The sequence below is a fragment of the Andrographis paniculata genome, unplaced genomic scaffold (genome assembly GCF_009805555.1).
Source record: "Andrographis paniculata isolate CXL003 unplaced genomic scaffold, ASM980555v1 Contig264END, whole genome shotgun sequence".
Lineage (NCBI taxonomy): Eukaryota > Viridiplantae > Streptophyta > Magnoliopsida > Lamiales > Acanthaceae > Andrographis > Andrographis paniculata.
The window spans coordinates 1-5,000 of record NW_026137551.1 but is presented as its reverse complement, the minus strand read 5'-3'; the positions used below and the strand labels follow the sequence as shown (position 1 = coordinate 5,000).

The 5,000-nt window shown below is 46.7% G+C and overlaps 1 pseudogene; it reads right to left on the bottom strand.

The window, feature by feature from the left end:
• Positions 1-2,657: 2,657 nt before the first annotated feature.
• Positions 2,658-4,610, bottom strand: LOC127245990 (uncharacterized; annotated as a pseudogene).
• Positions 4,611-5,000: the final 390 nt, after the last annotated feature.

The following is a 5,000-nucleotide window of genomic DNA, read 5'->3' as shown; positions in this document are numbered from 1 at the left end:
TATTTCATTGATAGAACCCTGCTAGTTCAATCCTCACTTCCATTCCTAGGGTTATTGAATACTTTACTTGCTTGCTATTGCTAGTTCAATCGTCAGCTCTTGCTTAGTCATTGGACTATATCTCCATTGAGGGAAACTTTTAAACCACTACTGCATTTCGGAATTCATCCTTTCCTTCGCCCGATTCTCTCCCTCGTCCTAACGGTTCCTCATCTCTCATGTGGATTTGATTTGGCGACTGCTCTATCTAATCTATAGTTAGGGAATGAGCTGACGACCATGCGTCACCGTGGGTCTGCTTTTAGAATGGCCTACTTAGCGCCTTTAGTTTTCCATTAAGGCGGTGGTTTACCTTTAGGTTTGTTGCCTTTCCTTTGCAACTTCTGGGCGTTCATACTTACTTTGTAGTCTTTCTCGCTTCCGAGGAAATCAGAAAGTCATGAAATGTTCACTTATTCCCCTGTTTCCGTCTCTTTATTACCAGCAAAACTCACGGGGACGGTTGGCTCCGTACCGGCTGAGGGCATTAGCACTCGACTGATAGGGATTCCAAGCTAATCTATCCGAGGCCATCAATGTATCTTGTCTCGGATTCAGTCTGATTTTCCGGATCCTAGGCTTTCCACCCGGTTGAGAGATGCGATGAGCCAAGCGCGTGCAGTTGGGGGACATGGGATTTGACCCGGAACAACGGAGGGGTGAGCTTGCAGAAATTGAGGCGCCAGGATCAGACGATCGATCTAGTGCATTTTTATCGTCTTCGTCTTCCAAAAATTCTGTAATTGAAAAAAATGATGGTATGTTCCTATTCAGGTATAATATAAGCATAAGGAATTTGATCCGTTTGGTTAATACAACACCGACCATATTGGTCTACACTAATACATTGATCCCCACCCGCCATAATGATGGGTGCGCTATGTCTACAAGCACGTTCTGCGGTAAACGCATGAAAGTTGCATTCATGCAAAATCTGAACTAGTTCATTATAAGGTTCATTGCGTAGATTAGAAATAGGTATAATTATTTCACTACAAAGCGTACATATTGAAATGAGGCATCCTTTCTTCAATCTTTTTATCAATATCGTCAATCATTATATTGAACAGAACATCGGAAATATATTTCACAGGAGGAATACCAGTAGATAGACTCATCAATTTAATCTCCTTACCAGATTCATCTTCTTTATAAAGACTTGCATGAATATAACCTGATAACAATTTCACAGCATAATCATGATTATGAAGAAGTGGGGCAACCTTATGAAGAAGTCGAGATCTGGTCGTAGAAGAGCCCTGTGCTTTACTTGACTTGATTTTGATTTTAGCTCTTTTGAAGCTTTTGAATCAGCTGTGAAGTCTCTTTGCAGTCCGTAAAGTGGAATTTGACCTATGTCCCCCTCAAATGTAAGCTCGTTCCTCACTCGTGCCATACGTGGGGTTATTCAATGAGCGAAGAACAATAAGGGCCAGCCGGACTCTACCTGCCGGGCCTGTGTATTCGGGAAACCTCGGGAAATACAGTATAAGTGCGAATAAGTGCGAACAGGCTCATCACTCTAATGTCTCGCCCAGGTCGAAAGGGTTCTAAGCCTTTTCCCCTTCCTAGCTACTGACGACAGAATGGTTGGCACTATTAAGAATTCCAGGTGATATGAACGATGACGCTAGTTCGGGTCTTGAAAATCCTTTATTCAATGTCCAGAGAGTGACTCTTTCCTGCTTCCGATGGCAACTGGCTTGGAAGTGGACTTGATGATTGTCTTCCCCATATGAGACGAGGGGGAATCTTCGGTAGGAGTATCTAAGAGAGTTCTAAGAGACTATTAAGAGCCACAATCACAGGGATATATTACCTGAGGATGGTTACTACAGATCCCTTCTATATATATATATTTATAGCTACCTTTAAAAGAAATCCTATATCGGGAGAAAATTAGGGCTGCTGGTTTTAAGCCAATGGAGCAGAGGGACAACATAGACCATAGACGAAAAAGAGTAGAAGAAGAAGAGAAGTATAGCACAACGAAGCGAGTGTCTCTCATGTAAGAATATTGTAAGGCTTCCCAAGGCAAAAAGAATTCTAGAAGTTTCTCTGATACTTAAAAACCTGATAGACCTGGAGCTGGCAATCGCAGCAAGGGAGTGCGTTGCCTTCTTCAGATGGAAATGATCTCTGGGCAGATGGTGTGGCTCGTCAAGTAAAAATCTCCTTTCCCAACTGCTTTATCGAGCCTGCTCTCCAGGATCCTAATTCCATCTCAGGCTATGACTCACTCGTCCCCTCACTAAGATCTGTCGTATAATAGGAATAGATTCAGTCTGGACAGCTGTTTAAAGAAAGGGATCCGTCTTCCTTCCATTCTTCGGAGCCCTAGCAAGGCCAGTGGAAATGAGTCAATTTGGATTGTTTGTTTTGTTTGTTTTTATTTAATAGGAAGAGTGATTTCGTAAATGCGAGGGTACCGGGGGGCTTCCAGGCCGACGGAAATACAAGTCATGAACGATAGCGAAGCCAAGCCGGATAGGCTTTTTTTTATGTCGAAAGCCCCAAAACTTTCTATCTTTATAACAGAACAACTAACGCAAGCCTACTCAACTAATTTCATAAGTCAAGGCCTGTTCGCATCGCAACTAATAGAAAAAAAACAACTACTAGACGTCACTATACGTTGAGTGCTCCTTGTTGTTCGGATCTTGACGGATCCGAGCTTCCCAAGCTCTATGCTGTTGGGGATTCTGCAAGGGTCTTACCGCCTTCTTGATTGACTCTATTTGAGTCTTTGGAGTACTTTGGGATTATATTCCGCGCCGAGGATTTGTGCTTGGGGGCCGGGTGAATATTGCAGACCAGCGGATCAGGTGGTCGACAATTGTTCGGACTTGGTAAGGTTGTCGCGGCACCTGTAGTAGGACAGAGGACTTATCGCGATGCCCGCGGACCAATTTACGATGTCTCCGTCGCTGACGTTCGTCTCAAGCAGGCGACGTGGATTGGCCAGGGTCTTCTTCGGCTAATGAGACCTCGATCCCGAAGCCTTCGGAGTATCTTTTTGATAGGCGCCTCCATTTGTATGGGGAATTCGCTGCTGATAGATCTCGCCAGTGCCCCCCTCCTTCCCCCGCCGCCTTCCGACCCGCGGGAGTATACAATGAGAACTTCCGGGCATGAGTGCTCGATCGTGAGACTGCTGTTGAACGTCCGATGGCACCTTGCTCCGACCTGAGCTATGAAACATATAGATCCCCCTGATCCTTGCCGGATGTGCTTGACGGTCCCCCATAATACGCTCACTTGGGGACTTCTTACCCAGCTGTTCCAAGAGTCTCCGCTAGTTGAACCGCGTCCAGTAGACTCCCTGTTCCGCTCATCCCCTTTGTCAGCTCTTTGATCGGGATACTATTACGAGGTTCCTAAACTTTCCATTGGATGGCCGAGCGTAGGTGGCAAGCAGTTATATGGATACGGTGCTTTACCCGTAGAGCTTCTCCGCTCCGCAAGAATGTATGGGAGTCGTCCTCGGAGGGACTTCCCGAATGACCGTACCGAGGAATTTACCGTACTCCGTGCAGCTAGTGTTGTTGATCCTGCAGAGTCTACCCAAGGTTCAGGCCGGATTGTAGAAAGTGGTTGATACATTTTTGTATTTCTATGATAAGCTCTACGGCACCCACGATTCCCAGTAGTAAAGTAGTCGCATTATCGCGCGTAACAAATCCTTATGTTGGAATGGGTTTTTAAGGGGGCCAGCTTACGGGCCAGGCCTCTCTCTGACCTGATAACTAGATCGCTCCCGCCCAGCTCTATCAGCAGGCCCTTTCTTTTGCAAGACTTAAAAACTCTCTCATGGCCCCAATTATTATTACAGCGTCTTACCATAGAATTCGGCCTTCGGGGTAACCCGGCGGCTTCTATGAGGAAGGCGGCGCAAAGGAGGCTCGAGGGTTTGTTAAGGAAGGCGGCAAGGGCCGACGAAGGGGGGAAAACGAAAGGCTTTTCTGGTCCCCCCCTGAGCCGGGGGGTGCTTGTGGGGGGGGTGGGCCACGACGAAACAAGGAATTCAAGGGCCGTTGCGTTGGATGCTCTTTACCTTCCCACAATGATGGCTCTGTTGTCTTGGGGAGCGTTGAAGCTTGCTTCTTCTCCAGAGTTTCTGGTCATCAATACGCTGTCTTAATAGAACCGATCGAATTCTCTGAACAATCGGAATTTCGTACTTCTGCCGGATCCTCCCTATGTCCTGATCGAGCTTGTGTAGGTAGATGTTGCCTGGTAGGACCGATAGTAATACATGTTGTGGGGAGGAGAGTAAGGGCCCTTCTCACCTCTACGAGTCGTCGGCGGAAAAGACTTTTTGAATGGAGTAAAAGAACTTTGGGATCGTCGATCTCTTCCTTAAAGATTGAGATGAGTCGATGTCGGTCGATGGTGTGAAAAGACTTCCTGATGTCGAATTCCAAAAACCAGCGAGAGGTTCCCCCACTCTCTTTGATCCGTCTTAGGACCGAGTGGCAGCCTCGACCCGAGCGGAAGTGCGATGTGTCTGGAAACTCGGGATCGTAAATGGATTCGAGTACCATTCTGATCGCCTCTTTCATGATCTCTTTCTATAGGTAGAACTCCTGTGAGCGGGTCTAAACATTCGATCCTTATTTCTTTTGATATTGTTAAAGTAAAGGTAACGCAAAGCACGTTTTTTGCTCCCTCTATTGATAGATCAAGGGCCCTCCTGCCGTCGTTTCAGTGACTCATAGGGTTTCCCTCAGCTCAGTCTTTTGGTTCTTGAGAATGGTCGCCACTCCCAGGACCGGAATGATTATCCCTGCCCGATGGGTCTACATCCATCCCTGAATGTCGTCGGGTGTCTGTAACTTCCCCGCCATTCTTGTAACTGTCACCTGTAATCGCGCAGGTGTGTCCGCACCCCCCTGAGTGGACGAGAAAGAAAGGATTTCTCGGAGCAACCAGACCAGGAGTCAACTTCCCGTATGAGCATT